This window comes from Ambystoma mexicanum, chromosome 1q (assembly GCF_040938575.1).
Source record: "Ambystoma mexicanum isolate Mex_15411 chromosome 1q, UKY_AmexF1_1, whole genome shotgun sequence".
Classification (NCBI taxonomy): domain Eukaryota; kingdom Metazoa; phylum Chordata; class Amphibia; order Caudata; family Ambystomatidae; genus Ambystoma; species Ambystoma mexicanum.
In genome coordinates this window covers 639653095-639680476 of record NC_090922.1, presented here as the reverse complement: position 1 = coordinate 639680476, position 27382 = coordinate 639653095, and the positions used below count along the sequence as shown (strand labels likewise).

General features: G+C 47.8%; 1 protein-coding gene across 4 annotated transcripts in view; it reads left to right on the top strand.

The window, feature by feature from the left end:
• CAMSAP2 (calmodulin regulated spectrin associated protein family member 2) overlaps window positions 1-27382 on the top strand; it is an 820267-nt gene that overhangs the window by 715980 nt on the left and 76905 nt on the right. The gene's annotated exons all lie outside the window — the stretch shown is intronic.

Genomic DNA, 27382 nt, shown 5'->3' with positions numbered 1-27382 from the left:
AAACTGAGGGTCTGCTTTCCAAGATGTTCAAGAAAGGATACTTCAATCCTGCCTTCTGTTGTGCCTATTGCAAAATACGTGTAGCGTGGTTGCTGCTTGCATATACATGCTTTTTTTCTTGGTGATATGCTACGTTGTTTTTTTTTTTATACTGCACCAAAGCAGCATAGTAGTAGTCTCAGAGGGCGTAGGCTTGCCTGATAATGTGGCCCGTTCTGCCCCTGCCAATAGTATCCAGACCTAAGTCTACGAAAGAAAGAGGACTGTGGGAAAGAGAAGAGGGACTAGATAAGGGAACACCCCACTGGCACCCCCACGCAGCTAATTGCATCCTTGTGTTCAAACTCTACTTCAGATTCTTGACAAATATACAGGGGTGTCGCTAGGTCTGGAAAAGATCTGGGGCTACGCTAGTGTCGGGACCGTTGGGACTGGGGGCTAGCTTGCATTTTAGTTGTAGCCCCTGAGCTTTTATCCAGGGCTACAACCAAAAGACCCGGGCTATAGCCCCCTAGCCCCCCCCCCTAGCAACGCCTCTGCAAATATATGTAATTCAGTAATGCTTCTTCACTCTTCTTCTTAATGCTAAAACATCTTCATTAGTGTTTCCATTCCTTAAAAACTGACGAGGCTGACCACGCTGGCCAATGCAAGTCAGTCAATATAGTCCCATCGGCATCCATCCATCCTTTTTACTTTGATATAAGGAGCAAGGCTCCTTTTTTGTGAACTGTTGAGCCGGGGAAAACCTGTTGTGTACTCATTTCCACTTTGGTTACAGCTCATCTTAATGGAGCATGGTTATCCATTCCTGTTAGAAGACAGTTGGGTGCCCTGAAGCCTGAAGATGGACTATATTGACCCCTCCCACGCCCTGCGATACCTAGTGTTCCGGTAGCACCTGTGATCGGACACCAAACGGATCATCCCTCGCCAAATTCTTAAGCCAGCGGTGGAAGTGGAAAAACGAAACTAGTGGTTTCTCTGGCTGCATCCAAAAAGGAGGGAGTGGGATGGTCGAACAGATGGCCCGGGAGGACGGGGGCCAGTGGGGGAGACAGGATCACAAACTTAGGCTCAAATAGTTGGATTTGAAGGTCTACAGTAATAATGTCTTAGAGAGTTTACTTACAAAAAAACCGAAATTGTATAATAAAGCCAGATGACAGCATGTAAATCCTTATAGCAACATGCTAAGTCAAAAGAATATCATGGCTTTCATTTTCACATCCTGAATGGTAAACTATAAGTCCCAGAATGCAAGATAATGCTAACCTGAAGGATCTAGTTATCCCCACTGTACTTCAGTGATTTAAGACATGCAATAAAAGAAGTTGTGTAATAATAAAGCTAGAAATGCAGATTCTTTGTCACAAACTCCCAGCACGTTGTTATTCATGATGTTCAGAACATTTCATTAGTGACTTAAAGCAACTTTATTGCTTTGCATATCAAGTTAGTAGACATCATGGATATAGACAAATCTTTAAATTGGCGCTTTGTGTTGCTCACTTTAACTCGCACAGATGTGCAAGGTAACTGGTGCTTTGCGAGCTCTTTGAGTTGGAAATGTTGCATCATGCATAGAAAAGGCTCTGCCACTGATGGAAGAAATGTGTTTGCAACCTGAGCACCTTAACGACCTGCAGAGCCACGCACGCTGTGTGTGTGTGTCTGCCTAGCTGGGATTTGGGAAGCTGGCAGTGCTTGAATGTCCGGCCTGCGCCAATTCTATATTCTCAGGAGAAAGAAAAGGCGGCAAACGCGTTTCTTGAGCCTTTGAACTAAAGGTATGCTCTGTAAAAAATTAAAAGAACTAGTGGTACTGCGTGCCAATGATTTATATTACACTTCAGTCTCTGGCTTTAGTACCCTCCTCCTCCACCTGTCAGAACCCTGCAGTGCCCCAACCCCAGACACATGTGCCATTCAGGACCCAGTACATGACTGTATGAAGCCGATGAGCCATCCATCTAAAGAAGGTATTGCTGCCTGTTGGTGCTGCAGCTCCTGTCATTTATGATTCGGAAGGGGGCAGGGAGCACAAACATCTGAACCTCACACAGAGTCGGGGGACACTGCTATCGCCATCAGTAGCGTGACCACAAACACGGCCACTACTATTGTGTAGCACCATCTGAGAAGAGCCCCCGAGATAGAAATACACAGGTTCATTTACTTGAGGTATGGGCCACAAGCATAGAATACAGCAAAACGTCATGTGTTTCAAAATTAATATATACACGTATGTGGTGTGTGGAAATGATGGCCCCAGGCCTTCATTTCGTTCAATGCTTCTTTATTTTTTGCTCTCATTAGGTCCAGGCTGGAAAGCCAGGGCACGGCTTACATGCTTTAGTAGGTTAATCAGCAATAACGGTACAGAGGCCTGGCTCTGATCTCCAGGCTCTGTGCGCGCACCAACATTGGTGCACGTTCTGGGTAGGGTTGCGTCTGCCTACGCTGCATGGGACGGTGATTGGAGACGTACAGCGGGGCTGAGCTGCTACGTCATTTCCTTTCGTGGGGGTAATGCAGTTAATAAAGTTCGAGACCTTGCCATCTTCATGGAGTCTTCTTTGTGTGCTTTCTGTAATCTTTTCTCTATCATTTTGTTAATTGTAATTGTTTTTGTCACGTGATGGGCTTGGTTCATTGTCGAGATCTGATTAGTGTTGAACATTGCCAATATATCCATTTGTTTTATGGAATTCAGTGCTGCTCTGTCCTCGTCCAAGCTATGTTGCATATTGCCTGTAGTGTCGTTGTGCGTCTGACCAACTGTTGACTGATTAGCTTTGTGTGTTTTGCTAATGTTAACTGGTTGGCACAGGACTTCTCGTCAGGCTCGGACTTACCTATAGGGCAATAGGCGCAGGGCTGAACCAAAAAACGCAACATTCTGGTGCACGGCAGTCTTTTTGGTCAATGTGGGCCACTTTTTGGCCAATGTGGGCCAGTTCAATGAGTTACTTCACTCTGCGGCTGGTAGTTTTGATCAGAGTTGCTGAATAAATATTCTGTAAAATGCATCACCTTTGATCAAATCTCCCCCCTTGGTTACTATTCAAACAGTGTCACAAAAGGAATTAATAGGCATTTGCAACTGTGGGCCACTTTTTCATTGGTGCCCGAGACCATTGTATGGCCAGTCCGACCCTGCTTCTCGGGACACATTCCACCCCCTCTATCCTGCCACAACCACCAAATCGAGAAGCAGCTTCGCAATGCATGTGGGTTAGCTGAATTTGAAGCCAGAGACCTTGCATTTTTTTTCGGTAAACCATATTTTCACCATCCTGAAAGTGACGTTGCTTTGTGGCTTGTCAAGCATTGTAGATAGTTGCCCTTTTTTGTCTTATTTACACACTTTGACCCGCATATTGTCCGGGCCCAGCATTGGCTAAAGGGCTACGCAGCCACGAGGGTTGCAGTGGCTGGTCTGCCCCTAAGACGTGTGAATGGCGTGACTCCAGTGGTAGAATTTACGTTAACTCTGTTGGCAGCAATGTCACTTTGCACTACTCCATGGCAGTCATCACCTGACTGCCTGGAAACTTGTAGAGACACTTTGAGAAATCTAATAACAGTTTTTAGTTGCCCCTCAGCTTTAAGGGGGCACAAAGCCACTCTGAAATGAAGAATTACGAGGGATTTTTTAAAAATCGTTCATTTCATGTTCAGTATGTTGGATGCCATTGCACGAACTAGGTGCTGGGGACACCATGCACACTAAAATATTTGACATAGAATATGAATGGTTAAAGCTGTGATGATCTCCTGTTTGAATGTAGCTTTGATCCATTTGGAAGTGTGAGACCCAATGTGTGCCTTTTATTTGGAGGCATATAGTACATGTGCCGTTGTGATGAAGTCCCCTGCCTGATCCCATTGGTGGCTAGTGTAGTCAACAAGGGGCCGAGTACCGTCTAGAGGGACTTGAAGCTTTAGCTCGGGCTGCATTTGCAAGTGAAGGATCCCGTGATTACCCCCACCAAGCCACGCACGGAGGACAGGGGCTTGTCACAATGCAACCATAGATGGTCCTATCCCTTTAAGGAAATTAATGATCAGTGGTCCTGCAGAGCCAGCATGCTTGAATGCACGGTTTTTCTCGTGCGGTTCTAGAAACCTCTACTAAATCCATCCATAAGAAGGGAGTGGCCTGAACTAACCCAGGAAATCGAAGAGGCAGTCAGCCAGGCCTTTCACAGGTCCTCTACTCCCTACCTTTAAGAACAGAAAGGCATAGGGAGTTCACCCCAAGGGTAGGGCCTGAGTGTGACCACCAGAGAGAGGGCCACCCAACGTAGTGGGGACTAGCCATTCCCAAGTCCCACCTGAGAAGTGGAAGCCATCCTTAGGAGTGTGACCTTCCAGCCAGTCCATATGTCAGAGACCTAAGGAGGAAGAGGACGTTGGGAACTCCGGGATGGCAGAGGTAGTTCTCAAGGCTATGGTCCAGCAGACACTGGAGACCAAACCAGGCTTGGAGAATTACGACTCCCAAGTTCTGTATTCCAGACCTGCACTCCTGACTGTCCTAAACCCAAAGAGAGACAGGAAGGCATGGCCAGGGTTTGTTAGCCAGGCGGACGACTGCCATGGGGAAGGGATAGGCCAGTCCAAGGTCAACACCAGGGCTATAAGCCATCCCCAGAGGCAGAGCACAACAGCCAGTTGCTAACCCATCTATCGCACACGAATCCCATTACACCAGATAGGATCTAGGAGGAAGGGGAGAATCCCTGGATCCTGGGGAGAGCAGAAGACAGGAGGCTGGGGTCAGGAGGAGGCTGGAGGCTTCAGGGAAGGCCGAGGAGGCTGGACAAAGACCGACCCGGATGGTGGGGGGGGGCATAAGAGACCCAGTGGACTGGGAAATAATAATAATAATAATAATTTGGCATTTATATAGCGCTACGAACCCTCAGGTATCTGAGCGCTGCTTATTATTACCCACGGTGTGTGGTGCTCATTTATCGACCTCGGAAGGATGAAACGCTGAGTTTGGCGCTGCCGGGATTCGAACCTGCGTTCGCAGGCTCTGCACTGATGTCAAAGCGAGCGCTCTACTCGCTGTGCCACTTGACCGGCTAATATATATTATATAAGACCCAGGAGTTTGGGGAGATAGTGGAGAACTAGAGGGCACCGATTGTTCTATGAGAAGTGCCCAAAGGGGAGAATAAGAGGTCCAAGGGGTGAGGAACCTTTGAGAGTAGGAGCATCTTAATTGTTATAAGTGAGAGGCCGTACATTTTATGTTTATATTATTGGGTATTTATAATGCGTCTATATAGTGTTTCTGATGAAGAAGGTGGGAAGGAGAGAGTAGATGGCTTGAAAATACTGCTGAGAGGTTGATAAGAAAAAGTAGGTGCTAGAAAAACGGGAAGCTGAGTTGATGGAAGGGATGTTGAAAGAGCTGGAGGAGCTGAAGCAGATCTGATAAAAAAAGAAGTGAAAGGGAAACTTTGGAGAACATCAAGGAGATGAAGGAAGAGGTAGCAGAAGCACTAAAAAGCTGAAGTAGAGGACTGTTAATGGACCATGGATGGATTTGGTAGAGAGAAGTGGTAAGTGGAATATTAGGAGGAGGTAAGACGAAAAGGGTACACACCTAAGAAGACAGAACGTCTTAGTGGGGCAGGGTCATAGGCAAACCTTTGTGGGAGAGACCTTGGGACTGGTAACCAAAGGGAATGGATCATAGGAGCTGTGGGTAAAAGGGATTGGAACCCTTCAGAAACCTCGCAGTCTGAAGGACTCACAGAAAACAGCCGGAATTACTAAGAACTGAAAGAACCTTTTTTAAAGCACTTTTTTCTTCCCTTAGCGACACTTTATTTTGTCAAGTGGTGTCCCAGATCACTTCCACACCTAGCAAAATTACCATCCTAACAACCTTTAGTTTAATTTAGATCCTAAACCCTACTAATTTCTGATTTTGGCTACCATGTCTGCCCCTTTAATAAAGACTGCGTTAAGTTTATTGCCATGTCTGGCCTCTTTGTCAGTAGATGTCCACCACGTGACAGGCCTATTAAGCCAATGGCTACTTTGTCGCATGTGGAGCCAGTCATTTCCACGCATTTGAGTGGACATGTAAAAGTAAAGCGCCATTTATGACCTTCTTAGCATTAAACCATGATTTGCACTACCTCTTTGTCCATGGTAAAAGACTAGTATTTCTTCCTGAGGTGCCACGCTGCCACATGGTGCATGTATCTGACCTTGGTGCATCTTTGCAGCAATGGATAGTACAATGCAGTCCTTCCCGTGAGAAGAGCACCCTCGCCTGAGAGGTCATTTGGAATTCTGCAGTAGGGATGAAGATCCAAGTCGAGTGATTTCTCAGAAGGTCATCCAGTCTTCATTTAATACTTGATCTACTCAAGGGTGCCACCCTCTGAGAGATGTTCAGCCCACAGGGATTCGCTGATACAGGAGTTGATCCCTAGCATCACATCGTGAAAGAAGGCCTTTTGTCTCGGGAGGATAGCTCGGGTGCAACCTGCTCGCCTTGGAAGCAAGAAGAAACGGAGCAAAACGGGTTTGATCCCCGGGTCCACGCTTAGAAAACTCTGGGTATTAAGAGCATTATAAATAACTTATCATATCATATAACTTGTGGAACAGATGTACAAATGGGGAGCAGCATCCTGGACAGACTATCTGCCTGTGCACCCCCTTACCCCCCATCCCAGAGTGTAGGAGATGTAAAAGCTGAGCTTTTTGAAGCTTCACAGTTAGTCTAGCCATCCTGGGTGACAGACAGCAGCACTGCTGGTAACCATAAGAAGGCAGTCATTTTTTATGAGTGGTCAGATTGGTTCTGTTTTCATGGAGAAACTTTAAAAAGAAATGTGGAATAGTAGTCTATTTGCCTCATGAAGCAGCAAGTGAAGGCAAACCTTTTCTGCAAACAGGAGGATTGTAAATGGCTTCTACAATTGCTACTTTTGGTAACAGTCCTTTTGAGGATAGTCTTGTAAGAACTTGCGTTTGTCAGCACAGAGCGTCATGCCACTGGATTGTATGCGGCGGAGCGCTTTTCCCAGTGAGTCCTTATGGGTATCGCCCCATAATTTTGCAGCCCAAAACACTGAATCCGAAAATACTGAACATTTTACTGCACATTTCAGCACAATTATATGTTTGGGTTGGGTTAGGGTAATACATAATTTGAGGGAAGTATGGCCAGGTTGCGGGGGTCTCCCCCGCATATAATTGTGTTCAATTGTTTGAAAAGAAAAAGAAAATCGACATTTTCCGATACAGTATTTCTTTTTAACGCAAACATCACATAGCTCCTCTTATGCGCCTCCTCAGTGTTGTCATAGACATGGGTGTCGCCTTGGAAAAAAGTATGTTCTTTGATCCCGCATGTAGGTTAGTGACCATTCTCTAGGAAAAAAACGCAGCCAACGAGAGCCCAAAAGACATCCTGGTGCATTGAGGCTCTCCTTCAGACCTAACAAATGTGGTTAGGTCTTTTGAGTCGGGGAATGAATCTGGTGATGTGATTTCTTTAAGCAAATTTGCAGGTGCAATAGTTGTGTGTTGTGGAGCAGAGGCAGAGATTTGTGCCATCTGGCTTGAGGATGAGTAGAGGCAGAGATGTGTGCCATCTGGCTTGAGGATGAGTACTGTCATACTAAGCCACCTTCTGGCTTCTATAGGCTCGATATTGCAATCTTCCACCAGACATTTTAGCAGTGTGGTGAGCTAACCACAAGATGCTAAAGGCGTGGAATGCAGTTTATACTTTATCGGGATGGTCACTGGATGTAGTACTATTTTGTGAATGTAGTTCTTCTGCGAATCTGGGCTTCACAAAAGACTGAGGAGTATTTTTGACAAAGATCTAGGTATGACAATGTTGATACTGTAAGGACCTGCTTGGAAACACAGGGACCAGTTTGCTCTTCAACAGACGTTCTTCATCCCAGCCGAGAACTGCTGGACTTTGCACGGAAACCTATACCTTTCCTCTCGCGTGCCTCTCGTTGAAAACCACACTGCTGTATTGGAGACCTAATCAATGAACTTTGTGTCCTTCATAGGCCCCAGGAGAAATGTCTGATGGTAGTATGACTTTTCATTTGCTATGGAAGAGGTCATGATATACATGTTCCGGTATTTTGGGTGTAGTCTGAGCTTGAATCGCCGAACCATTTTTCTTTCTGGCCATCAATGGAAGCCCTAGAGTGTGGTTTTGTGCGCTGTCTTGGGCGTGGACATCACACTGAGTGCCGGCTGATTTGTCATCTGTGCACTCCACATCTGCATCATTTTCAATAGCAACAGCAGTGTTTGAATATTTTGAGTTGCACCTTTTGGCAAAATTACTTTCTGTGCCGGAGTGTGGGCAGGGCATGCACAGTGATATAGAATATGCGATACACCACCGTCCCTGAAACACTTACGTGTACTCCTTTTGTGCTTGGACTTCTTAGCCTTATCGATAGCAGGAGGGTGCTCTGACTTGTCTTCCACATCCTAATTAGCCATGCAAGGTGGTTTTCTTACCGTGCATGCTTCTTCCGCGATTCCATGTTTCTCTGATTCCTTGCAAATAAGGGACGGTTCAACGGTCGGTTCAACGGTTCTTGTCCCTGCGATGGCTTACTCTGACACAATTTTTATGCACTCACAGAGGTCTAGATTTTTGGGATTGTGGCCAAGCTAGATCAGTTGGTTTCTTATGAGTTTGTCACCCATCGCTCCAAGTGGACAAGTACTGGAATGTTCAGTGTGGGCACAGACGTTATCTTCAGTGGACTCAGAAGATGTTTAAAATCTGATGTAAAATGCTTTGCTCGCCAGCATAATATTTATCTGCTTGTTAAAACGATGCTCGAGACAATCAAAGCCTTTCTTGAAAACATAATTTAATGCTGAGCCATCAGCCTGTGTGGCAACCTGTGCTTTTGTGAACAGACTTTGGCCTTGACTTCCCAAAGCAGTCACCAAGAGTGAGCGCTTCCGAGTTGGTACGAATTCCAGACCAATCACTGCTTCCAGAAATGGGACAAAAGAGGAATTGCTTTGTAGGCAGTGTGAAGTCTTGTGAAGCCGGCACACATGTCACATGGTAAGAGGTAGCCAGGGTCACATGGAAGGGCAAGAAAAGTAGGCGGATGGGGAGGATTAGGTTACACGGGGGGACATGATTGAATGAAGACGTGGATTATACCCTCTGTGCGTGTCTCCCCTTCATTTGCATTACACCATGAATGAGGAGCCGTGTAGGAAATCATGCAGAGTGATTGCATATCCTGAGGGATATTAAAGTGACAATGAGCGGGCTATCCCATGCTTGTCTGGACCCGCGGTGGAAGCTCCGCTGGACGAGTGGCCGGGATCGGAAGGTGACGTTCAGCAGGCGAAGCAGAGTGGCCTGCGTGTGAACAGTTCGCCAGTAAAGGAAACACAGGCAAGCAACACAGAATAATCGTGATCGCATCCCAGCCAGCGAAAGCCCACACATCACGCTTCCCACTTCCAGCCACATGATAAGCATGTCAGAAGAGGAGGAGCTGATGGTGCCTGTCACACCACCAGCGGCTCTGCCCTCAACGTTGCAGGACAATTTGATCACGCAACTACCTTCCCATTTTGATCTATCGGAAACCAGCAGTTTGAGTCCCAGATGGAGAAGATGGATGAGAGACTTCGAGGTCTACATCAAAGCCTTTGGACCTCTGGAGGAAGAAAATAAACCGAGCCTACTAACCCTGTCCATAGGCCCCAATGTGCATGATATGGTGGACAAGCTGCCGACAGGAACCACGGACACCTACGCCCACCTCAAGACCCTCACCAATGTGGATTATGAACAACACGAGTTTCACGCAACAAAGCACTAGAAAAGATAGTCAATGGACTCATATGTCATACGCCTATGCATGCACCTCAAACACTGCGATTTCAACAATTACTCGAATGAGGAAGCACTAAGATGCCAGATCATTGCAGAGTATGCATGTGCTGACTTTAGAAAGAGGCTGCTACAGAAACCTTGATCCCTGGAAGAGATCCTACACCTGGCAAGATCAGGCATGGCCCTAGCCCTGCAAATGGAGGGCCTGAGTGACATCACAATCTCTCATTGGAAGACGGAAAATGTCCACAAACTAGAGACAATGCAACCAGGTAAAGGCAATGGAGAACCATTCTGTTATCTAAGTGGATATGCGTTTCCTCATAAAGGTGCCTGCCCAGCCATTGGAAAACAATGCTCAGCATGTGCGGTGGGGGCAACCACTTTAAAGCTGTGTGTCGCATGTACCACAGTCAGGCACGAGGCAAAGGAAATGCAGGAGACCAACAGAAGGCAAGGAAAGATGGAAGCAGAGTCCCCCGGAAACAGCAAGCCAACCTTATGAGCCACCTCATCGAAGGCAGAGAGGCAGTCGAGAAGAAGGAAAGCCGCAAGAGAGAACATCAGTAGAATGGCGATCGAACAAGACAACAGTATCCAGATCCAGGAGAAGTCCCAAAAGATACGTTCGCTAACTGGTTGAATAGTCGCAGATGGATAGCAGATCCAGTGCATCGTCAGGATAAGAATCGAGAAGACGCGAAACTACTCAGGAAGAACCACGGAAAAGAGGCTACTTCTGCACACTGGGAAACCCGACAGCTAAAGATCAAAGTCTGATACTACTCCTCCAAGTAAATGACATGTCTACTGAGTTCCTAGTGTATATAGGAGCTACTTTAAATGTCATAAGCAAAGCGGTTTACAACAATCTCCCGAATACTCCATGCCTACGACCAGCAGAGGTAAACATCTATCCATATGGTTCAAAAAGTCCACTACCAAGCAAAGGATACTTCATGGTACAGTGCATAAAACGCAGACAAAAAGGATACCCATGCACGTACTGGAGACTGCAATGGTCAATGGGTGCATACTAAGCTTTAAAGCCACCATAGACCTGGGCCTCAGACACATACTTTACAGACTCATGGCACACACATACTTGGATCCATCAGCCAAGATAGGGCAAAGGTTCCATGCATTGTTCAAAGGTCTGGGAAAACTAAGACCGCCAGATCAAGCTGCACATCATGGAATTCCAGTGAACCTACAGCGACAAGTTGAGGAAGAGCTACACAAACTACTGGATGTAGACCTCGTAGAGCCCGCAGTAGGCCTTACTCCAAGGGTGTCACCAATAGTTCCAGTCCCTAAAAAGGACTCATAGTACATTCAAATATGTGTAAAGGTCTGTTGAGGAGCGAACAAGCATACTCGTAGGCTAAAAAAGGAGGACTGGCTGTAGCATGGGCGTGTGAACATTTTCATCTATTCCTATATGGGAAACCTTTCACAATGGTCACTGACCACCAAGCCCTACTCTTCATTTATGGGACATTTTTCTGGTGCAAATACACAATGTCATAAAACACATCCCCAACTGTTTAAACTACAGTGATGACATTCTAGTTTTTGGACAAGATCAAGAACATAATAACACACTCGGGAGAATGTGCATGGGACTTGAGGAAGCACACCTCACGGTAAATAGAGAACAATGTGAATTCAGGTAACACACTTTTTTTGGGACACATATTTTCGGCGCAGGGCATGACCCCGTATCCATAAAACGTGACTGCACTCACCGAGGTAGACCCACCAGCAAATGTCTCAGACCTACGATCCCTTTTAGGACTTGCTAGCTACTGTACCCGATTTATCCAGGATTTCGCATCGGTAAGTGAGCCCCTGAGATCCTTGACAAAACAGCAAGCAACGTTTGAGTGGACGGTGCATGTCAACAGGTGTTTAATTCGACAACGCATTGTGAACGCCAAATACATGGCTTACTTCAACACAACAAGAGAGACTGAATTGATTGTGGACGCCAGCCCCGTTGGTTTGGGCGCCATCTTGGGACGTGCCACATTATCTCATATACCAGTAGAAGTCTGTTGAGGAGCGAACAAGCATACTCGCAGGCTGAAAAAGGACTGGCCGTAGTATGGGCCTGTGAACATTTTCATCTATTCCTATATGGGAAACCTTTCACAGTGGTCACCGACCACCAAGCCCTACTCTTCATTTATGGGAACCCTCAAGCAAAGATGCCACCCCAGAATTGCATGGTGGGCTTTGAGATTCCAGGACTAAAGTTTCCGCATCATTCATTGCCCTGGGAAGGATGATAACCCTGCTGACTTTCTATCGAGATATCCACACAAAAGCCCTCCATTGCAGATCAATATATACATTCCATTGTACATGCAGCCACCCTGAAGGGAGTAGACCTGACGCACATTGCACAGGAAACGGAAAATGACCAGGCCATGCAAATCATCTTTAGATGCATTGAGTCCAGTCCATGGAGGCAGGTAAAGTAGGCGGGTGTGTGTACCAATTCAGATACTTAACAAGATCTCAGTAGTTTGGTGGCAGTGAGGGAGGAACTGGCCAGATCAGAAGAAGGGCTATTACTCAAAGGAACCAAAATAGTAATTCCCTGGACACTAGAAAGGAAGATTTAGGAGCTTTCGCATGAGGGACAACGTGGGATTGTGTCCACCAAGAGGATGCTACGGCACAAAGTATGGCATCTGCAGCTGGATTCGCAGTTGGAAACGCTTCTCCAATGTCCCACATGCACAGTCATCATCCCTCACACATGACCAGAGCAATTGCGCATGACAGAACTTCCAGAGAAAGCATGGGGATGAGATAGCAATGGACTTTTTGGGCCCCTGGAAGGGGGGGATACATATTTCTAGCAATGGATGAATACTCTCGATTCCCGGATGTACAATTGGTGCCCTCCCCCTCTGCTCCCCCTCTGCTTGCCACATCATACTGGCGCTGGACAGGATGTTCACACATATGGGATACTGAGAGCAGTTAAATCCGACAATGGGCCCCCTTTCACAGAGCAGGATTTCAAGACATTTGCAGAATACATCGGTTTCACCCACAGCTGAATCACACCCTTATGGCAGCAGGCAAATAGCACGGTAGAACGTTTTATGAGCGACATCAAGAGAAATGTGTAAATAGCACGCCTGATGGGAGAGCCTGTTGAGAAGATCTTATATCAGTGGTTGCGTGATTATCGCAACACACCGCAGAGTACCACTGGAAAAGCATTGTTGGAAGTGATGTTTGGGCGAAACATACGCACACAAATCCTGCATGTCATGACTATGGGAGAAGGATATACAGGAGACTTTGAAATAGGAAGAAGGACATGAGTGTCCAGGAAACCATGAAGGAGCTAGCCAATGTGGCCAGGAAAGCTTGTAAGAATCATCTAAAGGTGGGCGATATCACGAGCAACCATTGACAGTCACCCGAGTGAAAGGGTCTCTCGTTATCGCTGAAGGGGAAAGGAGAGAGGTGACCCGAAATTCTTCTCATTTCAAGAAGGTGCCTGGGATCATCACAGCAAGAACTCCAGCTGAGGACTCTGATGCCCAGTAGTGGGATTCTCACTATGAAGACGATGGTGAGGACTCCAGTGAAGAGCAGGTCAGTTCACCCATACGGGAGGTAAATGGTCATCGGCAGTTAAATCTGATGGCGAGGCCTCAACCAGCGAGAAACAGACCCCAGAGACTCATTGAAGAATTGAACTGAGTAGTAACGTGTTGTTAACAAAGGGGTTGGGGGATTGTGACGTCTTGTGAAGCCGGCACCCATGTCACGTGGTGAGGGGTAGCCCAGGACAAGGGGAAGAAAAGTAGGCGGATGGGGAGGAGTTGATTGCAGTGGGGGACACACTTGAATAAAGACATGTATTGAACCCTCTGTGCGTGTCCGCCCTTCATTTGCATTACAGCATGAATGAGGAGCCGTGTGGGAAATCACACCGAGTGATTGCATATCCTGAGGGATATTAAAGACAGGGGACTGGTGGAGTCTCTGGAGTCTGTAGAAAACAGTCAGAGGGGTCTTCCCTTCCAATGCTGCTAAGACATAAGGCAGGAGTCCAAGAAATGCACATGGAAGGTATTTTGGATAGTCGTAAATGAAAAGGTGCCGCACTGAATCACTGTGGAAAAATATAAGGTCTTGGGCGAAATCTTGTCACCACTGTCATGTATAGAATCAATCACCCCTGGGGTTTACTTTGTGCAACCCATCCTTATTTCTTGCTCTTATATTATCGTCCATCATTTTGCAGATACATCAGCAGGCAGCACTAATGGGGAACCACTTCTTTTGGCTCCGCTTCGACAGAATGCGTCTGTATGCAAAGGGCTCTGTCTATAGCTTGGGAGGATAGCTCAGGGGCAACGCGCTCGCCTTGGAAGCAAGACGGCGTGAAGCAGCACAGGTTCGATCCCCGGGTCTTCTCTTGGAAACCTCTGGGTAGTAAGTGCGTTATAAATAACCAATTATTACTATTACAATACAGCTCGGGGGAGAATGTGCGGAATGGAGGCAAAGAAAGTGTGCTCTGGGCAGGGTTTTAAGTGGACTGGGACTCGACGGGAAGAGCCGCGGCAGTGTCCAAAACTTGTCTTTGAGACGGGGCACTGCCTGGTCTCCATAAAGTCCCCAGTAGCCGCACCCAATTAGGCTGCTGCCTTTGTTTTTTAAATCCTGAAGCTCTCGCTCACATGCGAGAACTTCAGGCTTTCTTCCATAATTGTAGCACCTGCCCCCCATTCTTGCCAGGGGCCTCCTTAATGGTGCCTGTTAGGCAGAAACCTGTGCAGTTCCCTTAGGGACCACTGCAAAAGGCTTAAGACTACAGGTGTTGGCAGTAAACCCAATTGGTAGCAGTCTGTACCACCCAGATTTACCTGGTAGCTGTGGCTGAGCAGCCAGACTTCTCTCAAGAAGAGTTAGAAAGTATATAGAGTATACAAGATAGGTACCAAAATACAGTAGCACAAGCAGACACTGACCAGAGCTTGGGTATAAAAGTATATACTTATTTATTTAAAAACACACTTTGTAAAATACACTAACACTAATATGGCAAGCAAGTTCAAACACAGTCACTATTAATATATATACATCCCTGATCACTTATTGAACAAGTCTTAGTTAAAACACCACTTATTTTCAGACAGAGGTGAGCGCTTAACCTAAGATGGCACTCCAATAAGTTAATTAAAAAGGGAGGGAAGGGGCGCAGACAAGATGGCCGCCTGAGCCGATAGCTCCGCACCCAGCCCCGGGGAACTTGCGGAGTTGAGCAGGAAGATGGAGCCCATCCCTCACAAGCCTCTCAAAAAAGGCTGTGTGAACCCTTGCCCCCCCAGGGGGTCCAAACCAGGAGTTTCTATGACACCCACAGGCCGAGTTCGGCCACCCGGGGTCTACGCGGCCCCTTCCCCCGCGGTCCCGAGCAACACGCAGGCGGTACCCGCCAAGGCACGCCAAGGCCGCAGCAGAGTACAGGAGTGGGGGAAACACTGCGGCCGCCTGTGGGGGGCATACCCACTTGGAGCAAGGAGAAGTCGGGGGCAGGGGACTATAGAGGTTCTGCCGCACCCCGAGGCCTCTGGCGCCCCGCTCCCGGGCGTGGCGAGGCGATGCGGGGCCGACGTGAGGACACGCTCGACACTGAACGAAGATGCCTGAGGAGCTGAACACAGACCCACATCGCCCCGGCGAGAATCGAAGCACCCCGGCACTCTACCAATACACAGGCGGAGTTGAACGGGCCCGCCTATCCGCACACCAGAGCTCCCCAGCTCGGGCCGTCGCGGGAGCACGCCCACACTACATCCGACTGGGGGACATTGGAGACGACACATTCCAGGTGAGAGGCCCTTGGGCCAGGACTTCATGAATTGGCCCCCACAAACGCCGCTTGACTAAAGGGTCCCCCACATACCCCACCACAGAGGACCCCACCGACCATGACCAGCCATCTAGTGGTTTCCCCAACCACGGGGGGGGATAAACCCGCTCTCCCACTGGGGCAGAAACCCTTGAGTTACTCAGCTGGCACATCCATAGACAGTCAGTCCGAGGGCATATCCCCACCGTGGATGGCTCCGGATTTTCCCAGTCTCTCCCCCTACACGAGTCCTATCGTGGCCGGCGGCCCCGCGGCGGACAGTTGCCATACTCTGCCGCAACCAGCACCCCATGAGTTGGAAGGAGGCCCTTTCCAAGTACCAGTTTGTGGCCAGGGGACAAAATGGCCGCCGGGTCTCCATCAGTGCCGCCTCCCGACCTGGGAGCCATCCAAAATAACATCCAGATGATCTTGGAGGAGATACGTGGGATTCGGACCGACATGGGTGCTAAGTTGGCCGACCTTACCACTAAAGTCACCACCCTGGAAGACCGCGTAGAGGGAGTCGAGAACAACCAAATCTCCACGGCGATCCTGGAGACGCAAATGGAGGCAAGGTTTCAAGAGGTACATCGTAGGGAGGAGGAATTAAGGTTCAAGGTGGACGACATGGAGAACAGGGAAAGGAGGAACAACTTGCATATTTTTGGCCTTGTGGAGTCCGAAGGGGAGAGCCCGCAGGCACTGGAAGGCAAGGTTCACGATATCATAAGAGTCATCATGGGGGCGGAGGCCGACACCGTGATTAAACTCGACAGGGTGCATCGAGCCGGCGGAGGAGGTAGGGGCCCGAGGTCAGTGCTAGCCCGACTGCATTACTACAAGGACAAAGCCAGGATCCTGGAGAGAGCGAGGAACTTTGGTGATATCCAATATGGAGACTCTAAGGTGGCAATCTACCAGGACCTCTCAGCCCTCACCCTCGCAATGAGAAAGAAATGCAGAGCCCTCACCAGATGGTTACAGGCTAAGGGGGTCAGGTATCGCTGGGGCCACCCCTTCTACTTGGCATTCGAGTGGTCGGGGGAAAGACACCACCTGGTGACAGAGGAGGACATTCTGCAGACCACTGATGACCTGGTGGGAGACCGTGCCGGTCCGCCCGGCGGATCAGGGGGTGAGGCCAGGAACCCACGGCGGGGCCCCGACAAACTGGGGCAACCCAGTGGCAAGACCAGGGTCAAGGGGGCGCTCAAGTTCCCAAAAACCAGGCACCCATTATCGGCCTCTGAGGACCACCTGAAATGACAGCAACATTCATCACTTGAGCATGAGATTTCCCAGTAACCACGGTCGCTGGGGGCTACGCCGCTGACTCTCTAGGGCCAGTGACTGGGGGCCACATGGAGGAGCGCCACGTTGGCGCCGAGCTGGGCCCGCGGGGGGTTTTGGGTCGGTTCACTGTTTTTCTTTCCACAATGTTTATTGACTTGTTCGATGGACCTGCGCGTCGGGTCCATGCCTGGGGACACGGGGGGAGGTGGGGGACCTCGGGAGCAAGGTCACGCCCCACATGTTTGCTTAAAGGTTCACACACGTACATTCTCATTTGAAGAGAATGGGTTATCCACATGTTCACACTACCCGGGGCTGGGGTAGAGTCCTTGGTGGTTCGTTGACCGTCCCCAAAGGAGATCGGGAGACATGGACGAGCGCCTCAAGACGGGGGGAGGGGGAAAGGGAGAGGGCAGGGGAGAACGACCATCATCAAGGTCGAAACGGTAACACCTAGAGGGGTTTACAGGGGAGGTGGGGGGACTAGCCAGTTCGAACAAGAATCTTCTATTTTACAGCAGGCCGTACGCAAGCATTACACTACGGTGAAGTTAGAGATGGATTACCTAGACGACAATAGTTGAAGGCAAGATAGGCTCACAACCTGGCCCTCTCCGTTGAGTTGTATTTGGGCGCCACCATTCCTGGCCAAAGTAGCAGAGCCTGCCACATATCAGAGGTGGTACGGGGCGGGCCTCGTTAGGGCATGCCACTTGTGGGTGGGTGGGTCCTTCATGCCCCTTCTGGATCTGGAGGAAGCCCTGGGGCTGGGCAAGCTATCACCTTTCTGCTACCTTCAACTGAAGGGAGTCCTCTCCGAACCCTCATAGGGGGGGACACCCTCAGGAGGGACCTCAAGGACTTCGAGAAAACGATCATCTCCACACGAGGCTCCAGGGGGGTCATATCCCGTTTGTACAAGCTCCTCTTGCTCTCGATACCTAGGGATCCCCCGCCAGCACGGACACAATGGGAAAAAGATTTGGGCACGGCAATAGATGACAAAAGGTGGACTAAAATGTGCATCCGGGCCCACCGTTCAAAGACCTCCCCCCAGTACAGACACCAAGCTCTAAAGGTTTTACACAGATGTCACTACCCTCCACAGTTGATAGCCAGAATGAGCCCGGGTTACGACCCTCACTGCTGGAAATGCCGAAAGGAAAAACGGGACTACATGCACATGTGGTGGTCTTGCCCAAGGGTGCAGTCATATTGGGGAGAGGTCCTATCCTGTATCAAGGGGGTTGATGGTGTTACTAGGCCCCTCTGTCCCTGGTTGCTTCTTTTTGGCATTGAGGTGGGAGATGACCAGGAGGACACCCAGGGCCACATGTTACAGGTCATGCTCGTGGCGGCCAGGAGCTGCTTGGCCCAGAAATGGAGGAGCCCGCACATGCCTGAGGTGGAGGAATGGGTTGCGAAGGTTCGGGCGATATACGATATGGAATTTCTGACCCATGTCCTGGATGAATCCAGATCTAACATTGAGGAACTCTGGCTCCCCTTCTTTGAAAAGTACGAGCGGCCGACCTGAGGGGTGAGCCCTTGATCTGTTGGCCTGTTCGGGTTCTGGGCCAGGAGGAGCCTGGGGACCTCATAGGTATCTGTTGTACGAGGCACGCGCCCCCTCACGGGGTGCTGCTAGGTTGAGCCCTAGACTATGTGTGCACTAGTCTATTTGACAGTCCGAACTTAAAAAAAAAAAAAAATGCACAATGCGTCCCTGGAAGACAAGTTTGAAATCGACACCTGTTCACTGGCTACGGGAAAGTTGTGGGGGATGGTTATTGACTGAACGTTTTTTCTGGGAATGGAACCGAATTGAAATGATATGTTTGTTGTAATAACCTTAATAAATGCCAATAAAAACTATATTTAAAAAAAAAGGGGAAGGGAAAAAGGCAGAATTAGGAACATACACAATACCAACACTTTAGGAGAACCAGAGCAAGTCAGAAAAGGCAGAATCTACTGAGGAGCATGAAAGTCATAGGCCAGGCCCACTCTTGGTGAGAGCAAGGCGGAATGTGTCCAAGATCACAGAGTTGAATAGTACTTTTAAAGAGTCTTTGCAAAGAGTTCAAACAAGGGTTGGATCAAGTCAGGAAAAGTTAGTTAGTAGGTCCCAAGTCACCCCAGGATAGAAAGTCAAGGATTTACGGGACACATTGAACAGTCTGTTGCAAGGGAGAGCAGGCGGGACTTAGTACCTGAAATGGTGAGAAAGGTTCAGCCGGGGCAGTTGTTCCTGGCAGCGGTTGCAAATCGGTGCTTTGTCCAGGGGAAGAGGAGATCTCGACGTGGAGGAAAGCTGGAGGTCGTTGCACTGCCAGGGAAGAAACCAGCTGCGGAGTTTCCCGGTTAAAAGGTACTACCTATCTATTCGCGGTAGTGGTGAAGCGTGGCTATCCGGCCGCCGGGGTGCTTGGCACGGGCGATTCAACCACGAGACGATCCAGGAAGGCGAAAAGAGGGCGAACTGGTTATCCCCACCAGCTCAGAGGAAGAAGACTCTCCGGGATGAAGATCTTCTCTGTCGTTGGGAAGTGGTGAGACGGTTCAGCAGGGCTCCACCGGTGGTGTCGTCATTGCAGGTCGGCTCAGCTTCTCCCTCTTTGGATTCTTTGGTCCTGTGGCGACTTCTGAAGTTCCAGTCCCCAAAGCCCTGCTTTTATGCAGAAAACCCTGATTCATCAGTCCTAGCTGTCACTCAAACATGCTAAGTGGTGAGCCGAGCGGCTCACCACTGGGTCAATCACACAAGAGTGCGACTTGAGTTGCCGAGGAAACTCAGTCCAGGGTGCCTAAACTCCCCTCCCACACATCCTGTAGACCCAGACAGAGTGGCACCACTTTTGGAGGCTTCTGTGGAGAAGCCCGCCAAAAAGTGGAACAAAGGGCTCGATTTGGGTTGGAGTTACAGAGGCGAACACAAACACCATTTTAAAACCGAGTCCTGGCAAAAAGACCCAACCGGAGAATAAATATTAAATAAATAACCCGGCGGTATCTTTAACATTGCACCAAAAAGTGGTGTGTTTAAAATGAATGGGAAAATCCCATAGGAAATATTCTTAAGGAATATTTTGCGTGGTAACCAGTGCCACCAGCCAGAAACTCGACGAGGGGGGACTGCACAGTGCCCCCTCGAAAAACAGACCCAGGGGCAATCTAATTACCCCTACCAGTACTTCCACAATATGATGGTTTGTACTGGTTCTGTTCACAGTTTAAGACTAGTAAAGTCAAAGGTGACTTTACATGCCCTGGGAGACAGTAGTCATTCCCAGGGTATGGAGTCTATGTTTGGGGGTCACTATGACACCCCTGTGTTACTGCACTGAGGGTGCTCACTAGGTTTGGGAAATTAGCCTTAACAGAGAATTCTCCCTAACAGTGCCCGCCTCTGCCAGCCACCCCTTTTACTAAAAGATGCAACGATCATTGGGGTGGTGGGGGGTGGGGTGGAGGATTGATTGCTGCATCTCTTAGTTAAAGGGATGCCTGCCAGTGATCGGCGCCACCATTAAGTAAGAAAAGGGATTGTGCCTACCTCCGTCAGGCATCCAATTGTTGTCTAAGAGATCAGATGCAGGGAACAGCACCCTGTCCCTTGGAGGGGGGGGCAGATGGTGGTGTTCTCTGCAAAGGACTCGCCTGCCTCGCGTCAGCCACGCCCCCTCGCAGGCCACGCCCCCTAAGAGCTCCAGCTTAATTTACGATGTCACTTAAAGCACTGGCTCTGGGGCTAAAATGCTGGAACTTAGTTGTGTAAAAACATTTGAGTTCATACCTTTCAAACTTTTAATTCCCCATGGGGTGTGAAAAAGAATTTTGTTTAGTGCAGGTGAGTGACCATTTAAATGAATCGAAAGGTAGGAGGAGGCTTTGACACCCACCTAAAAAGTGTGTGAGTTCACATCCTCCCAAGGTGACCAGTTTCATTTGGGCCGCTTGAGCTCATGTTAATGTTGTTGAGAATTAGAACTCCTTATTAATTCTCTAAAAACAATTGATGTGTCGGTCCAACAATTTCTGGCCAATGTGGATCAGTTTGATGAATTACTGTACTGTGCGGCTGGTAGTTTTGGGCAATGTTACTGACTAAGTGTTTGCAACACATTTGACCAAAAATGACCCCTATGGTAGTACTGAACGGTTTATCGCCAATGTTAACGAATTACTGCGATTTTGGGGCAACTTTTTTAAATCAGTGTGCAGGCCTATTTTATGTCCTAGTTTGATCCTGCTGGACAAACCGTGAACCATTTGTGAAACATTGTGAATGCTGCTATAAGACTGCTGCTGCCCTTTATTGTCTTTACATTGGCCTCTTGTGGTGCCCCATATCAAAATAACGGTACACATTTGGAATAAAAATGCATTTTGACTAACAACAAACATACATTATTATAATGTGTGTACGATTAAAATAAGTGAGAAGTGATGTGGACATGCAGCCCCCAGGAGCACACCACACTTGAATCCATGGATTCTGCCACTGCCACTTCCAGCTCACCCACGCCCAGACAGCTACCCAGCGTCCATAATATATGGCTTCTGAATATGTCAGAACCACCAGTGATCTCCTGATGGTATTCTGTCTCAGGCAGTTTGAACTCGTGGTGTAGCTGACGAGTTCTTTCTGCCAATGTAACTCTCAGGAGTACAGAAGGACTAACTGAGAGATCAATTCACTAAAAGATGGATGGACGCCACAGGAATCAGCTGGCTGCAAAGGAACACACAGCGTTAACACCTCAATGTGTATTGACAACAATGATGCCAGAACTGGCTATTTAAACGACCTTATAGTAAACAAGAATTCCTTGTTCCTTAGTTCAAAATGGGTGTTTTCCTGTGAGCAGAGGATACAGAAGGTTAAAGTACTAACTCTGTGATTTATAGTTATCAAATACATGCAGGAAAACACACAACAAACAGTAGAAAAAGTCTTACCAAAGAGTAATGGTAACTTGAAGCGAGGATAATTCTTGAAGTCCAGGCTGAATGAGGCAAAAGTCCACCTACAACCTGCCGGCACGAGGACACCTAATGTGATCAATCTGAAGTCTCTAGTCGAGCACAAGGTTACTGTAATCGGAAGAACGAGTTGTGCAAATGCGAAGTTCCAGTAACGCAGTTCCCAAAAGTTCCATTTAATTAATTTGCAGGTGAAGTATCCGAAGCAGTAATCAAAAGCAATCCATGGACAAAGCAGAGACGAGGAGTAAAGAACGGGAAGCAAGACAGGTCGAGTACCGTTCCAGGGTCGCATACAAAGACCAGAGGACAAGACGAGCAGCAGTAATCTGATAGGCAAAGCGAAAGTCAGGAAACCGTAACACAAAGTAGCTAGGAGCAAAGTTTGGCCAAGAAAACAAATTCAGAAGCAAGGCGCCCTAGAATGGGAGCGGCTTAAAAGGACATGAATGCATCACCGGATCGGTACGCATGCCTAACGTGTTAGTATGCGTAACGATTGGGAAACAGGAGACCAACGTTGCCATGGTAACCCCCAATGCCTACGAAAGGAAATATTGCGTGTTGGGGCTCTACCGATAGTTTTAAGTAAGGAAGGTTTCTTTGTTTGTTCCAAACCACGTGAACACGGTAAATGGAACGGTTTGGTGAATAAACCATGGGGTTTCTGTATCATAGATCAGGACACTGATAAGCCTGTGGAATGCTGTGGTTTCTTTACACTTATCCTATGAGGGTCCTGTTCCCCAAACTCTGGTGTACAGTGGCTGCTCAGCGGAAGGCTGTCTTTGCACAGGTTTTCTGTGATTGGGAGTCCTCTCATCCAGTTCGGTAGTGTAGCTCAGTGGCAACGCCCTCGTCTTGGAAACAAGACGACGTAGAGCAACACATGTTTGAATCCCGGGTCCATGCTTAGAAACCTCTTTGGTATTAAGTGCGTTATAAAAAGATTTAGTTAATTGAGTGGCCGGACCAGAGACACTTTCAACGAGGAAGGGTGCGAGTCCCAGGTGAAGCCAGAAGTCCTAAAAGTTGTGCAACACGTGGAGAAAGGAACAAAGAAGCCGGTGTTCTGATTCCTTGTGCGAGCACCGGCGGCATCAATATCCAGCCTAATATGCACTTAAGAGCAGAAGCGAGGTGAAGTTATTTGTTGAGTCTTTAACAATGGGACACTTGAAATGTAGCACTCGTGTGTGAGCAGGTAATTTCTGTTTCACTCGCGTGAAGAGCGAATGCTAAGAAAAGCAATTGTTCGATCTTTAAACTTTGTAAAACCTATGAAGAAGTGGTTGCGTGTGCCTAATTACATTTCTTAGATGAAGCGTGACCTCTGAATCATTATTCACACAGACAACAATTTCTCATAAAGAGAAGCCAAGTGTTTACACATTGCATTTGAAGTTGGAGAGAGTCAGCATTACCCAAGCCTAGAGTATTCCCCAATCGAGATGGAAACCAGCCTTTCCCAAAGCTAGAGAACAGTTTAAACAGCAGAGGGAGCCAAAAAGAACTTCTGCATTGCCTTAGATACAAGTTTGCAAGCATTACCTGAAGCCAAGAGAGTGGCACCAAAGCTTCAGGGTAATTATTCCGGTTAACAAGGGGCCGAGGGATAAAGGCAAGTTTGGGGAAGGGAAACTTGCTGTTTATAAATATTCTTTGAAGTTGATACAACCTTCATTGCCAAAGACTGTAGAAGGAAGAGAGAAGAGTGTTCCAAATGCAATTATATATTATTGTTGGTTGCAGATAGACAAGTGAGGCAAAGAGGCTGCACCTTTGGAAAAGGGATATTCAGAAGAGTGCCTTGCCTATTTGAATGCGTTGAAGTACCTGAAGGCGAATCGTGTCATAACCTGTTGGAAGTCACAAAATACTGAAGCTGTGGTGGTGTATTTGGTTGTCAGTAGATGCAAGATTTCAGTAGCACAAATGAAGTGGAATACTATGATGCAAAGGAGTATGCCCGCATGGTAAACCTTTGTAGAAGTTGAAGTGGAAGTAGAAGTGCTGTGAAGTCATCTTGACAAAGATACCTACTGTGACTCCTAATGTTACAAAGAGAGACATATTAACTTTTAACCAAGACCTGTGTTTCACTAACATTTACAGAAGTTGTATTCCTTTTGAACTGTGGCAATTCTTCTTGGATAACTGGAAGTGGTGGCAAAGCATTGTGGCTGGGAAGAATAATGATGCTATTTTGAGGAAGTGGAAAGTCCTTATTTCACCAAGAAGAAAAGCCTTGCTGTTGTTGGAACTTTGGTTAACAAAACTTTACTTTGACATTGAAATATCAAGCACTGAATTGTTTCTTTTTGTTGAACATTGGAGCTGAATTTACCTTGAATCTTGTGGAAGGAAGTTCACCAAAGTAACTAAGAGGTTATCAATAAACGGTCCATATCGTTGTTGATGTTATTTGAATTGCCATATCTTTTCTTTGTTTATTTCATGTTTAAGTGTGAGGGCCAGACATCCTGTGTTAGTGTTTCCCTTTAGTTTTGTTAGGCAGGGAAATCCTCGTGAGAGTAGGGACAGTGAGGCGTTTGATGACATTTATAATTGTTCAAAATATGCCATTTTATTCAATCATCCAAAAGTTGTCCGCCACATTGTTGACCCCTCACAATACGTTCTAATTGATCAGGCAACTGGTTGTTGGGGACTGTCATTATCTGTAAAATGGGTACACTTACTTTGACCTAGGTCCTAGGAAGTTCAATGATGGTGCAGTCTTGCATGCAAAGAACTGGTTGAATGCAGTGCAAGGCTTGGCCCTGCCTGGGGTTGTATCTAATAAGTATGGAAACAATTTCTTATGGATATGTTGTGTGTCCGGATGCACGGTTACTGTGAAATCATTAAGATAAACTCAGCATTGTTAAGAATATTGCAAGCTAGTGCAAATAGTTTTGGTCTAGCTTCAACCTTCATAGTTGATGCCTTCCTTACTAAGATGAGAATGTGCTGTCTTGTGGAAATAATCTACAGAGGGGGGGGGGATTTTGTGCTTCACCTCCATGGGTGGGGCAGCCAGTGTATAGATCGACATCACTGCAAGGGCAGTGGTTTGTCTTCTCGGAATTGCCATCCACTCCTGCCTTCAATAGGGCACTTGTCAGTTCAGGGTTCCCAACTGCTTTGATGTTCCAAAACCTGGAGGTTGATCCTTATGATTGTGCATTGATGCACCTGACTGTTGCTAACTATTGCATCTTTTGGGGTCTCTCTCCCTCTCTCTATCTTTCTCTCTCTCACAGACTTGTTTGAGTCAGGAGCAGTTGCTCATAAAGGGTGTTCGTCTCCTGGACAATTGCTTGATGGTACAATTTGGTGGATGGTCTTTCTGAGCCAAGTACTCTGATATTCTGACATGAGTTCACTGTTCCTGTGATGGTCTCACTATGCAGGGTATTCACAGGCTCAGTTTGAGAGGAACTTCTGCTCTCTTATTCTCCATTCTCTGGTGTACATCTCCTTTTTTTCTTCCGAAGGCCAGACAAGAAGATCATCGTTGTGTATTTGAAGGGTCTGAGTTTCCAAGCATCTCACAAATCACTGCAGTCTTGTTTTCTGTTAGACCTTATTCCTGGTGGCAATTCCCTCAACAAGGCAGGGGACTGAGCTGGGATTCCTTTGCCATTTGGGCACACCTGGCGTTCTCTCAAGTGAGGTTGTTTTTGGTTTCACCAGAACCTCAAGTGGCTATGCCAGCGTTAGCAGCTGACCTGGGCTAACCAGGGGATGATCATTCATTCACCTTGGGACTTTGCCGGGGCTGTATGGATTATCTGAATACTATCGGTCTCCCTTCACAAGATGGAATATGGATTGTGCCATTGGGAGGCACTGTTGAAAAGCAAAGTTCCATTAGTGTCAACCTTCTGTGCAGAGGTGCCATGTGTATCCGTTGGAGATGTTTTGTTATTCTGCTATTGGGGCTTCACATAGCACCGTTGTGCAACCCTACCAGCTGGCCAGTGGGCATGCTCTCCCGGCATCATGCACTCTAGTAACTAGCTCTGTCTAGACCTGCTAACACTGCTGCATATGAAGCAGTATTCAGGGGATTTTCTGCTATTTTTCATGATGGCACACAGCCGGTATCCCGTTCTTGGGTTCTTCATATAGTAAGGACTGTGCCAAGGAAGTGGAGATGGGAGATAATGCCAGATTACGAATTTGTGTCATCATTTCACTTTATCTTCCTGACTCGTCACAGTCCTTCTTGCCCACCCTCCTCTCCCTGACTAGTATATGACTGCCCTTACAAGTAAAAATATGGGTAGAGGCAGGGGAGGGTCAGACAAATGTATCCCTCTAGGCGATCATCTAAAAATTCCTGCATTTTTGTGGGGCCTTTCTCGGAATGCAGTTAGCCTTCATTTAGTAAGGACTGTGACAAGCGCAGAAGACAAACGAATGATGATTACCATTTGTAATCTTGCATTATATCAGACCCATATAAGCCAAAGGCCCCATGAATCTGTGGCACCACTGGGCGTGCCAGTTCACTATACCGTGGTAGGTAGATGATGATTGCTGCCTTCTTTGCATCTGCGCAATAACACCTAAAATAGAAAATTGTGAATTGAAGCCCAAGAGCCCTGTGTTATCTACTATAGGATCAACTGGGTCCTGCGGCTTAAATGGCACCCATATCACCACAACGTTAGTTGCTTTCACAAATACAAGGCGAACACATAGGGCCTCATTACGAGTGTTCCGGTCTGGTAACAACATCGTTGTTACCGAACCGTCACACTGCGAGGTCTGCGAGCGGGTGCCTTTCAGCTCCCCAGGTCTGACCTGGCGGGAGGAACGGCACCTGCTCGCAGACTTTGACGGATGCACCGGCACCATTCGCGAATGCTGCCCGTGCATCCGTCCTCCCCATTCCCATTGAGTCCAGTGGAACTCGAATGAGAATGGGGAGTAATATTTTCTGGCGCCCGGAAATAGGGAATTCCCTGGATAGCCAGGGCTGTAATGCCCCGGTAGGTCCCCATTGCCGGGTGCCGGAAAAAAATTACTCCGGCGGCAGCTACCACCGGACTCATAATGAGGCGCATAGAGTGTGGACCCGCATCTCACAGTACATCCACTCTTTTCAAAATGCATTTACAAAGGGGGCTCGCCTTCCTCAACCCATTCCCATTCAGTTGTCTTTACCCTGCCCACGCCACCCAGTATCTCCATCTTTCCCTCCATTTCCCCCTCGAAACCTGGTCATTGCAGTAAAGACCCTACAAAAAACGGTGCCTCCTCAGATAAGGCCCAGCTGGTGGCTACAGTAGAGTAAAATGCTCAGCGCT